At 35.4% G+C, this 14,067-nt stretch overlaps 1 long non-coding RNA gene across 1 annotated transcript; it reads left to right on the top strand.

The window, feature by feature from the left end:
- The first annotated feature begins 4,715 nt into the window (after positions 1-4,715).
- Positions 4,716-12,453, top strand: LOC139116783 (uncharacterized). The gene is made up of 3 exons (XR_011548379.1): positions 4,716-4,805; positions 8,198-8,318; positions 11,394-12,453. It is a non-coding gene; the product is annotated as an uncharacterized lncRNA (long non-coding RNA).
- The last annotated feature ends 1,614 nt before the right edge of the window (positions 12,454-14,067 follow it).

Consider the following 14,067-nt stretch of genomic DNA (forward strand, 5'->3'; position numbering starts at 1 on the left):
TATACCTAATTACAAAGTTTATTAAATATGCAAATGAACCCTTAATTAACTTTACACTACTACATGCTTTAAAACACAGTTAGATATCTCTCGGATCAGTATATGCAGCAGTTCTCATCACATTTGATGCAGTTATTTCGGAGTTATATGACTAATTATAAAACTTCATGAAATATGCAAATGAGTTAATTATAACTTGACACTGCTCAATGCTTCTCAGTACAATTGGATATTTATCAGATCAGCATATTTTTACATCTGTAGCAAGTTCCATCAAATTTAATGCTGTAATTTTGGAGTAATATCACTAATTACAAAGTTCATTAAATATGCAAATGAACGCTTAATTAACTCCACAGACTTAATGCTTTACACCACAATTAGGTATCTGTCAGATCAGTATCTGCAGCAGATTTCATCACATTTGGTGCAGTTATTTTGGAGTTATATGACTAATTACAAAACTTCATAAAATATGCAAATGACCTATTTGTTAACTTAACACTGCCAAATGCTTCTCAGTACAATTAGATATTTATCAAAACAATATCTGTACCAAATTTCACTGACTTGGGTGACGTAATTCTAGAGTTATATACCTAATTACAAAGTTCATTAAATATGCAAATGAACCCTTAATTAACTTCACACTACTAAATTCTTTATACCACAGTTAGATACCAGTCGGATTAGTATCTGCAGCAGATTTCATCACATTTGATGCAGTTATATCGCAGTTATATGACTAATTACAAAACTTCATAAAATATGCAAATGATCTATTTATTAACTTGCAACTTGCTTCTAAGTATAATCAGATCAATATTTGTTGCCAATATCATCAAGTTTGGTGCAGGAATTTCAGAGTTATCTCACTAATACACAAAGTTCATTTAATATGCAAATGAAAAGATAATTGACATGACACTCACAGTATCATGATAATGCACTCTGTGAAAAGTTTCATGAAATTTTGTGCATTATTTCTTGATATTTGTCTACACTGTCATTACCGTCTCCATAGGGAAACCATTGTACGGAAAAAAACGATATTGCATAACTTCATTAATATGCAAGCCACTGTAACCAAAATCTAATCAGTTCTTGCAAGTAGCATATGGTACCTGTCTACCAAATCTGATTTGAATCCGTCTGGCGTTTTTGAGTTATCGTGTAAACAGAGAGACAGAGACAGACAGACAGACAGACAGACAGACAGACTCACACACACGCACACGGACAGACAGACAGACATCGCTATGACACTAGCCCACGTGTTTACACACGTGAACTAAAAAGGATTATTTGAAAATTAAAAGGTCAAATGGGAAATTATAAGTCAGTTGAGGTATTATTGAGACGGACTGTAACATCAGGGGGAGGGTCGCTGTTTTTTGTGCATGAAAATTGGGGTGGGTAACTCTTTTTCTTGCAAACACTTTTGATGGGCCTATATTTTCAGCCCGGGGCCATAGGGTGCGAAGGGTTAATGAATCAAATCTGATGAATTTTTTTTTTTGGGGGGGGGAGGGGGTCACATTTTACAATTGATGAATTTGGGATGGAGAGGGTTAAATTTTAGAAATTGGATTTGGAGGTGGTCGATTTTTACATTTCATTTATCGCTCAAATTCCACCGACCCCCGACCCCCACTCCCCGTAAAAAAAGCGAATGCTCCTTTAGAAAAAGAAGGGGACCAAGGTCGAACGCTGAGGGACTCTACAAGAAACTCATTGAATATCTGAAGATCAGTCGTTCACATACCATACAAATGACGAGTATCGTACAAATATTATTTCAACAAGTTACTAGTCCGTGGGGTCTACGTGCACCCCCACAGGATAACAAACCTGTATTTTTTAGAAGCCTTGGGATCCCTAGAATACGAAATGGAATTTTAACAGAAAAAATATAGAGAAGCTATAGCTGTTATGGTCATGTTTTGAAGGGTACCGCAAAATCACCATTTTCCAACCCAAATGCATTTTCGTCAAATCTGTCTTCTTGTAAGTCATGTGCTGAGCTTATTTTTTAACATAACCTCACTTGTTTGGTCTATTTGACATTTCTTACATGTCTCTGTACCAAATAAAGCAGATTGTATAGCAAAAACGGACACATTTTTTGTGTCTAGCTAAAAACTTTGTAGAATCTGGTTTTAGCTATGACGTCAATTTCAATGTAAACTTTGGGGTACTGGGTAAGTTTTGGTCATATATCATGAATAATATACAAGATATTGCATGTTACAAAATGTCATTTTAAAGTAAATTATCTTTCTAATGATACCTAACAAGTCAGGTTATATTTAAAAACAAGCTCAGCAGATGACCTATATGAAGACAGGTTTAACAAAAAAGCATGCAAATCTGCAACACTGTGGTTTTGCGGTACCCTTCACAATATGACTGTTACAGCTGTAGAGTCCCAATATTTTTTCTGTTAAAAGTCTATTTCATATTCTGACATAAAACAAATTTAATCGCAAAAACGGACACATTTTTCGTGTCTCGCTAAAAAAATTGTAGAATTTGATTTTAGCTTTGACTGCAATTTTCAATGTAAACTTTGGCATATGGGGTAAGTTTTGGTCATATATCATGAATACTATACAAGATGTTGCATTTTACAATATGTCATTTAAAGATTAGTAAATTATCTTTCTAAAGATACCTAACTAGTCAGGTTATATTCAAAAACAAGCTCAGCAGTTGACCTATATGAAGACAACTTTAACAAACATGGATGCAAATCTTCAACACTGTGATTTTGCGGTACCCTTCACAATATGACTGTTACTGCTGTAGAGTCCCAATATTTTTTCTGTTAAAAGTCTATTTCATATTTCTGACATGACCCTTTACCAAATAAATCAAATTTAATCGCAAAAACGGACAGATTTTTTGTGTCTCGTTAAAAAAATTGTAGAATATGATTTTAGCTTTGACTGCAATTTTCAATGTAAACTTTGGCATATGGGGTAAGTTTTGGTCATATATCATGAATACTATACAAGATGTTGCATTTTACAATATGTCATTTTAAAGATTAGTAAATTATCTTTCTAATGATACCTAACTAGTCAGGTTATATTCAAAAACAAGCTCAGCAGTTGACCTATATGAAGACAAGTTTAACAAAAAAGCATGCAAATCTGCAACACGGTACCCTTAAAAATATGACTGTTACAGCTGTAGAGTCCCAATATTTCTTCTGTTAAAAGTCTATTTCATATTTCTGACATGTTCTTGTATCAAATAAAACAGATTTCATACAACGCATTGCATTTTTTATAATGCCAAGCTAAAAAATTGGTAGAATTTGAGATTTCCTGTAATTTGCAATGTTAAATTTTTGGGTAAGGGGGTACGTTTTGGTCATTTTCACAAAAAAACGTTGAAGATATTGCATAGTATTAAAGAATAATAAATTGCCTTTCTAATGATACCAAACAAGTGAGGTTATGTTAAAAAATAAGCTCAGCACATGACTTACAAGAAGACAGATTTGACGAAAATGCATTGGGTTGGAAAATGGTGATTTTGCGGTACCCTTCAAAACATGACCATAACAGCTATTGCGTCCCTATATTTTTTCTGTTAAAATTCCATTTCGTATTCTAGGGATCCCAAGGCTTCTAAAACATACAGGTTTGTTATCCTGTGGGGGGGGGGGTGCACGTAGACCCCCCTCTAGCCCACGGCCTATAAGGACAGTCCCGCGGATCCCGTAACGATGTTATTTGGTTAATAAATATTTTCGTGGTCAAAAGGGATCTAGGTCTTTTCAAATCAATAAATGTATCGAGTATGATAATTCCATTGTCGATTTCATGATTTTAAATTACATCAGCTAAGGCAAGCGTTGAGCTATGTCGTTTCCGGAAACCATACTACTTACAAAAAACCTAAAATTCTTCCACATAACTATTTATTGAACAGCTTTCAAAGCGTTTGCTGATAGCCAGTGAAAGAGAAATCGGTCAATAATTACAAAGTATATTCACTTAAATTTAAACGGTTGTAGATGGTAATTAAATTTGTAATTTTAAAGTTATCAGGTAAACTACCGAACAGGGTTCCGAAATATAAATCAACATCATCTTTTACTTGCTTTGGGTGGATTTCATGTAACTGTATGCTTTATGCGATTTAAGCCTTAGAATGAATTATCTCTCTTTAAATAAGACCAAAACAAGAGCTTTTAAGATTGTTTCCGAGCAAATCTTTTAATTTAATAGGAGTGGTATTTTTATTGCCAAGATGTCACCAACGTTACCAAAGTATTCATTAAACTCGTCAGCTATGTCTTAGCCATATGTTACATAATTTTCTTCATTATCTGCCTTGATTTTGTTTTGAACTTTCCAAGTCCTATTTAAAATTTCATCGATTGTTTCCAAAGTTATTATTATTCGTGTCCGAGATAGAAACGGGAGCTTCTCTTGAAAATAGGTCCTGTCAGTATATTTGCTCATAACCGATAAAAGAGATCGGGAGGCTCAGCTGAATTCTATAAATGAAAAGGCAAAGCAGAGGAGGGTCGGTTTTTTTGCATCGAAATTATAAAAAGCACAAATTTTTCTCCCCATGTAAATTCTGTCAAGGTCCTTACAAGGCCTCTAACCTTTGTTAAAGTGTTCAGCTTGTTTGACCTTGTCTGCCCCACGACCTTAGGTGTGACATCCATCTGAGGTCATGTTGATGACGTCAGAAGGCGAACTCTGACTGTCTGTTGTAGACCTGTTCGGATTGGTATCATCAAACTCTTGACTTTGCATACGGTGCCATTTCAAATCCCTCAGGTAAGGTTTGAAAAGAGACAGTGAAAGGGCGATTTCGTACTCCCTTTAACTCAAAATCTGCCTCCTATTGGGTAGTATTCATGGTGACATCGAAAATGTCCTCATTCGCGTAAGGCTTGACTTTCGACAGCCACTCGTGCCATGGCGGCCTTTGCCAGTCATTGCAACTCGAATGTTTCGTCTGAGTTCATGCCTTTGACTCGCCCTCCAGCCTATGGCTCTCGGTTGTCAAAAAACACATTCCAGGGCACTCGCCACAGTGGCCATGCGTAAGTATTTTAGGCAAAGTGTGCATGGCAGATTGACGACAATGTAAAGTATTCCGTTCTTTTTAGCTCACGTGTTCACACATATGAGGTAATGTCGCAGCGATGTCTGTCTGTCTCACTGTCTGTCTGTCTATAAGGCCAATATCCCCTAAAAAGAGCTTATAAGATAAGAATCAAATCGGTACAGATATTCATTTTGCAATTGGCAAGAACTGTTTTTGGTGGCATACCTTTTGTTCATTTGCATAATTAATGATTTTAGAAAAAAACAGATATACATTGAATACGACTGCACACACTTTGATGAGATTTGCTATAAATGATCATCACCCGAAGATATATTTGCCGTGAAAGGTATTAAGGGGTGACATAAAAGATAATTGCTAATTAGCATATATATTGAACTTTCCTAATAAAGGATATATCTGAATTGACGTGTAAAAAATCGATGAAACTTGGTATTTTAAAGGCACTATACTTATTATTATTGAAGTCATTAAACATTTTTATCTCGGCAAATTCTTAATTTGCATATTTATTGAACTTTCCTAATTAGGGATACATATCTGAATTGACTTGACCAAATTTAATGAAACTTGATACGTACACTAAAGATACTATGGTAATATCATTAAAAGTCATTAAACATTTTCACTTCGGCCAATTCCTAATTTGCCTATTTAATGAACTTTTTTAATAGGGAATATATATGTAAATTGACTCGACCCAAGTTGACGAAACTTGCTATGTACATGAAAGATACTATGATTTAACATTATTGAAAGTCGTTTAGCATTTTCATTATAGCCAATTCCTAATTTGCATATTTAATTAACTTTCCTGATAAAGGTTACAACACCATTGAAAGTTAGCATTTTTACATCGGCCAATTACTAATTTTCGTATTTGATGAACTTTCTTATTAAGGATATGTATCTTGATTGACTCAACAAAAATTGACGAAACTTGCTATGTACATTAAAGATACTATAATACAACATTATTAAAAGTCATTAAGCATTTGTACTTCAGCCAATGCCTTATTTGCAAATTTAATGAACTCTCCTATTAAGGGATAGTTATATATAGGGATTTTCTTGATCAAAGTTGGCGAAACATGCTATATACATCGATGATACCAGATCAAAACAATATTAAAAATCATTTATAATTTGCATATTTAAGCTTAATGAGCTTTCACAGTTTGGCATATACAGCTTGAAGGACTTAACCAAAGGCAATTACACTTGCTATGTAAAGTGGCGATACAATGATAGCAGTCAAAGAGATTTATTTTTTCAGCTAATTACATATTTGTATACTTTATGGCCTTGAGCATCAATCTGTGGTAAATATTGTTCATGATATTCATCATAACACTTTCAATGAAGTTGCAAACATGAGGCAAAAGCTTAAATTTACTCACAACTGTAATATATATTGAAACACATGGGCATTTCAGTTCATATCAAAATTTCCGACCATAGGTTACCGAAATAACAGGACTATATAGTACACATCCTTCAGTGCCTGCGATGGACAACTTGGCCACGTGCTGTTCAAAAGTTGAATGTGACAAACATCTTTAAAATAAGCCGGGACAATGAGACTACAAACTTGAAATATAATTAAGATTTCCAATCGTCGAAATGATGGAAACTAAACTCCAACTAAATAATTGTAAGGTAACATTAAAATTGGACAATTTCTAGATTCTTATGGAGACATGTTTGCTATGTCGAGATGGCTTGAAATTTTGTTCCTTGTTCGGTCAAACAGTCAACTCAAGTGCGTTCAATGACAGAGAATGTCATCACTTGTATGGTCACTTTATGTAGTTTGTTTGATTCTTAAGGCTCTCACGCTTTATGTCCTTGATTATGACAGTTTATCAAATACGCAAATTACCAATTTGCTCCCAAAGAAATACGACTAAAACCAATAAACATTCTATCATCAATATACAAGGCACCTTTCATCAACTTTGCTTAGTCCTTCCAGTTAGATATCACGAATTTGAAACGTTCACATGCCTTTTACTACCAATTTATCACTGTCTAATCAATAAAGATAGCGAGTTCGGTTAACTTTGAACAACCCCTTCCAGAGTGGTTTTATGTCTCTAATTGTGAATGTTCATTTAATAGGCATATTACCAATAAGTTGACATCTGAGTGCAAAATGTCGTCCACTCATATTTTATCAGTTCATCATCAATATGCAAAACAACTTTGGTGGAGTCCTTCAAGTAAAGTATTATTATAAGGGAAAGTTGATTGTGCAAATACTGATTCGCTAATGTGAAAACATACTCAGTATCTTTTACAACTGTTATTTAGAGGTTATAAACGGCCTATGAAGGAATTAAGTTGCGGATATAAGACATCTATGGGAAAATTAGCATATTTGGTGGGAAATAGTCATCGAGCGAAGCGAGGGGATTATTTCACCAAAATACGATAATTTTCACCCAAGAGGTCCTTTATCCACAACCAAATACCAGAGCGCACCGTGTTAAACTGAATATAATATGATAAAGTTAAATACAAGTTGACAATGTCGTTATTTTGACGTTAAGTAAGGACGAGGTGTAAGGAGCCTATAGCCTCAACACAAAATCTAAAAAGAACGTGTCAGAACGCGCGCATGTGCACAGTTGATTCCATACAACACGGTAACGCAACGATTACACGTAAAACTTGAAGAATTTTTACTTGAAAACGCTGAAAAAGAAATTAAAAAATTATGTAGGTGTTTCATCGCCGTCGTTCTACAAACTTTTGTGAGTTCATCAAGCTGCACCTTACTAAAATTTAACGATCAAAATTAATTCAAGTCGTACACCTGTCTGACATAATTCCGAGTTGAGCTATCAAGCTAGAATTCGAAATATGTGCTAGCTTCAAAATGTTACGCGCGCGCGTACGCAATTCTTCTTGTCGAGAATATAAACCCTGACTCCAGCCAATCAGATGGCCTGATTCAAGCTAAGCATATTATTATTTACTGCATCATCAATACACAATGTGTTACTGCATACTGTATTGACCATGATTCAGCGAACAAAATCAAAATCGTAATACTTGCATGATTGACAAAAACTCCTCATTTGTTTCTTTACAGTTCACTGTTTTCAGGTATTGCATTGTCACACTCAGCAGTAATGGATTGTAAACTCTCCGCCGATGGCATACTACTTACTGCACTTTCAACGATTTGTCACAGTTTGATCTGGAGAAGACAGGTAAGCGACGTCAAAAAGCAGCTCTATAGTTCTATTTTCAAATAGGGTTCAAAGTGACTCGTGACACAAATTCCAAACATCCTTAGACTTCTGAAAATCACTCTCTAAATAACTATGTATGTATGTGTAATAGCTTAACACTGCTCTCCGTCGAACAAGAATGGTCAGTGTTTTAGAAAAAAATGTTTGGCTAAACTTGATGACTGTGTTGTTGTCTGATAATGATACATACTCAATTTGAGGCAACAAATGTTTTGGACGATAGGATGTGTGATAATTATGTTATTTATTGGAACATCTTGAGCAAACACATTACATTGTGTCGGTAATGCATGATTACAGTGTGTGTATGTGTAAACATGCATATGTCTAGTTTTGGAATGTGGAATGTCTGATTATTCTTGAAATTCCAGAGAATTTAATATTTCATAATGGATCATTCGTTTTATACGGGGTGGAGGTCGGTGGAACTTGAGCGATAAATGAAATGTAAAAAAGAGACCCCCTTCCAAATCAAATTTCTAAAATTTGACACCCCAATTCATCAATTGTAAAATTACACCCTCCCCCAAACAATCATCAGATTTGATTCATTAACCCTTCGCACTCTATGGCTCTGGGCTGGAAAATTAAGCCCTTCAAAAGTATTTGCAAGAAAAAGAGTTTCCCACCCCAATTTTCATGCACAAAAAAACAGCGATCCTCCCCAAGATGTCACAGTCCGTATCAATAAGATCTTAATTGACTTATACTTTCCCATTTGACCTTTGAACTTTCAAAGAATCCTTTTTAAACTTTACAAATAATCACTGGGTGAAATTCTAATATCATATTGGTTTTTCAGCTCTGCTCTTTCAAATTTAATATTCTCGTCACGTACATTTATATCAAATGTCAAACCTTTTTAAAGTACAGATTTTGATAGCAAGCTTTGAATTGTAAAAAATAATCAAAAATTTCCTCCGGACCACAATGCATAGGGAATCAACATTTTTAGTGAAATTCCAAAATCAAATTACTTGCACACGCACGAACATGTAATCGCCCTAGTCTAATCAAGTACATTGATATGAATAATCAAGCGTACATAAATACACAGATTTACCTAGTTTTGTATTAGAAAAAATAATTCATAGTTTCCTCATAGACCAACATGTATAGTGAATCAACATCTGGTGAAATTACAAAAACCAATTTCTTGCACAAACATCCACTTGTAACCACCCTAGTCTAATCAAGTGCTATAATATCAATAATCAAGCGTACATAAATACACAGATTTAGCTAGTTTTATATCGGACAAAAATTATTCATAGTTTTCTCATAAAATGATAGTGATGAACATTTCGGTGAATTTCCAAAACCAAATATCTTGCTCATAAAAAAGATAGTGATGAACATTTCGGTGAATTTCCAAAACCAAATATCTTGCTCACACATGCAGTGGTACCTACCCTAGTCTGATCAAGTACATTAATATTAATAATCAAGAGTTTATAAATACACAGATTTAGCTAGTTTTGTATTGAAGAGAAATTTTTCATAGCTTCTCATAGACTACTCATAGATTATGTATGGAGGACCGAGCAAAATTTCGGTGAAATTCCAAAAGTCAATTTTTCCCCATAAATCTATACAAACCTTAGTAAAATTTGACCCCCTTCCAATCATTGATTGTATAATTTGGCCCCCCTAAAAACGGTTTCGTAAAAGTCAACACCTCTATGATTTCCACCAACCCCCCTCCCTGTAAAAAACGAATGCTCCCTGAAGAGTGGTACCCCTCCTGTCCGATGTATAGGAAGCTGTTTCGTTACCACTTTATGTCCAAAGCTATTTATTTAACACACGTGAACTCATTTTGTTGAAAGATGGCACATGTCAATATTGAGTGACAGACATGCATGTATGCACACCAATTATTGTACAGAAGAATCGGATACGTGGCTCATCTGATTTATTCACAATATTACAATATTTTCCAGGAGGGAACTCTTACATACCCCAGATAATATCTTCAAACTTTTTAAAGGACTGTGAACTTAACAAGTCCATTCACTAAGTTTTGTTTCTTGATAAATCCGATCAGGCACCAGGTGGCCTACCAGTAGCAATCCCTGCTATTGTACTGAAGCATACATCTGTGCATGGCAAATCAATGCACCCTGACCGGACAGACACTTATTTTGATATACGATGAATTTTACAATAGAGCAGATATTTAGACCGAGAAAGATTCAAATGTGGTAAGATTTTGTCATTGGCATGTGAATGACTATTAATTTGCATTGCAAATTTATGTGCATTACTTGGCGTTTCGCAAGTCGGTCCAGATTCATTAATATTATAGGATATTATTACTTTGCAAAAAATTTCCGTTGACTTTAAACGTGATTTGAAGTGTTACTGTCACATCGGGAAACTAAGTATTACCAATCAGCGATACCAACTTTGAATCACTTACAAAGTTATTGAATTAGAAATATCTGCGTGGTGCTTAGTGCTCCCTAAATACGAGAGCATTTGCAGAATTCTTTTGCAACCGTTGTTTCACAGCAATATATCATCACTCAGCCGTTCCTCAATAAACCATGAATTCGATAGATCAGCTTCCAGAGAGACCCTATACTGAGTTTAATGCAATTTGTAGGCCCTACAGGCCTGTCTTTAGCTCATTAAGGTGGATGCTAAGAAGAATTGTTATCAGTTAAAACTTCGGCTGAGGCCTTTAAATTTGTTGATCACTCAGTCAGCGCTCTTGTGCACAAAGACCAATACAATTAACTATTAAAATAGTAAAAGATGACGACAAAAGGGACATCTAAAATATCTGTTTGGATCTCTTATCTAAACTATTATAACGTTTTGCAAATTTCATTCAATGTACTTTGTTCAAATGACATAATTCTTCCTCATGTATTACCGAGTATTCGAAACCTTTGGTACTTGTGCCATATTCATCTCCCTGTCGCTCCAAATATGTCGAAGCTTTGATATTTCAGGTGAATACGACATATCTAATATATGAATTATTTAACACTCCGAGCTTTTTTCATTTCTTTTTCCAAATTTCAGGCAAAATGGACTATATAGGGTTTATTGTTCTACTTGGCGTAGCGACAGAGTCCGGATGGTGTGCGCAAGACATCTATGGTCTAGCAGCTGCTGCCAGTAAGGGTAATTCTTTCTTCATGGTGGCAAACTGTGTCGATATTTATCCAGCATTCTTCTCCTTCACGACACAGATGCCCGCTAAATGTGACGTCAGCGTCGTGCACCTGGGAAGAACATCAATGGTGATCAAGACTGGTCTTAAAATCAAAAACACTGGAGAAGTGGTAGCCACAGCATGCTCGCAGTATGTCTTTGTCAACCTTGCGTCACGACGCCAAACTCTCTTTCCTGAAAGTTTTGCCAACGCCTACATCGAGAAGACATCAGTTCAAAAGCCGTCAATTCATGTTCAGTTTTCAAGATTACCACCCAATGATAGGAAATTGTATTGCCATAAGACAATTGTGTCTTCTAGCGATATTGATGTGAATAATCATGTCGGTAATCCATACTACATCAAATACTGCATGGATTGTGCAAAGTTCGGAGCTCGTGAACGAGCATACTCTCTCATCCAGGGCGACCTTGCTGACTATCCAATTACTCGCATAACATATTTGATTTTCAACGAATCAGTGCTCAACGATGAACTTATGGTGACTTCATGGGAAGACAAAGCAAAGCCTTTCCAGATACATTTCACCATCCAAAAGTATGACAAGGACATTATGCAATGCACTTTCACATTAAATGTGGGATCTTTCGGATCAAACTTGTAAACCACACAAGGGGTGCTATGCTCATCTGGTCAAGATCATGATGTCACCAAAAGTGTTTACAAATAAAAAGAAGTCACCTTTTGAAAAATAGTTAATGATGTTATCGCAGTCGATTTGCTCTGCGGTCAAATTTCAGAGAAGTAGGAAGTCAAAAATAGTGATATTGTCTCAACCTTTCTGTGAGCATCATTTGAATATGGTTCCTGTATATTGCATCAACTTCGATAATGGCGTTGTATCACTTTCAATCTGTTGTATTAATGCCATGTAATTACACTGGTTACTTCTAGTTACAAAACAATCAAGGTTTAAATTCATCGATAAATTTGACAAAACCATTAGTAAATTATATAAGGGTAAATCTTTCGAATAAAGACTGGTATACTTTTTGTGTGTTTTTTTATTATGTGGCCAGGTATGGCGTTTGTCTCCAGTTAGCAGTCTAAAATTGTAATGAATACTTTAATTGTAACTTTTATAATTATATTAAGGACACAGCTTGAAACAGTTACACAGACCATATTCGGTGACGAAGTTTCACAGTAAAAGTTTCAACAGATAGCATTAATTTTGAGTGTGACTGTCGTGGATAGGTTAAGAACGAGAAAAAATTAAGGCCAAATATCGAGACAACGTTTTTCTCGCCATAGCATCTGTTCGTCGGTACGCTTGGTACGTGAACTTCTTGGTCACGTAATGTGTTTCGATCTGGTCTGTACAGCTACTGCTCTCGTCATCACTTTTGGATTGACTGAGAGAGCGCTCTTCGTGCTCTAGCCATCCGCTTGTTCAAAAGCTGCACTGCGGCAGACATCACTCCGATATGGTCACGTGACCAGACTTTTTCAAAATGCTATTTTCCAAAAAAGTGGTCTTCGCAAACGAAGCCTCTAATGTCACTTTTTCGAGTCAGTAAGCGCTACATTTGTTCATATTCTCGTAACGTGACGTGTTCTGTGAACTGCGACACAGAATGAGCATGTGGTGTTCTGTAAACAAAATATTCGATTTAGCAAGTAACCACTTGGGAGTCAGGTTGTAATCTTCTTTAAATTTTTTGTGTAGCTTTTAACTTCAAGTGATAAAAAAGCATGATGGATTGTTTGACAGCTTTCATGTTTACAGTGTGGTCAGATGAAATACAGTTTGCACGTCAATAATGATTTTGTACAAAGGTCAGGTTTGTTGAATTGCATGTAGCACTAACCATGGTTAGACTTCCTTGTGACATTTTTATGATTTACCAGGACGCCAACACCGGTATATTCTTATCTGCCTTTCACATAAGGTCAGCCAGCAGGAGAGCAATTGAAAATAGTGTCGGTGACACTGTGTGCTTCCATTTTTCAAAAATACTGAGTACCAGTACACACATGACCTTGCATTCCTACAGAATGATTACTGAGAAAATTCCACTGCAAGTGCAAATCAATCATATACCCCAGCAATATGAAATGATCCACCTCATAATGACCTTTGCACCTACTTTGAAAGTGATTGGATATACTGTTTCAAGAAGAGTTTTTACCAAAACTGGCAAAAATTGCCCCAAAATACAAATTTCACCATAATTTCGATGAATCCTATTTTGGTCATCACAAGGAACCGGCATACCAAACTTTAGAGCAATTAGACCATTTATTTCAAAAAAGAAGAGCTTTTTACTAAAATTGCACAAAAATGGAGGAAAAAATCATTAAAAATAGAAAGCAGCCAATATTGACATCAAATCAATACTGTTTAAATGAGTGTGGCCTAAGGTACCTAAAATCCAAATATATACAATGATCAGATAAGTGGTTCCTGAGTTCTTGATGTTTGACCATTTTTGCCTTTTTTCTACCTAATTTGCATATCTATAAGACTGACAGGTTCATTTTAACAACGGCACATCTACATCACATATGACAACACTA

This window comes from Ptychodera flava, chromosome 18, assembly GCF_041260155.1.
Source record: "Ptychodera flava strain L36383 chromosome 18, AS_Pfla_20210202, whole genome shotgun sequence".
Lineage (NCBI taxonomy): Eukaryota > Metazoa > Hemichordata > Enteropneusta > Ptychoderidae > Ptychodera > Ptychodera flava.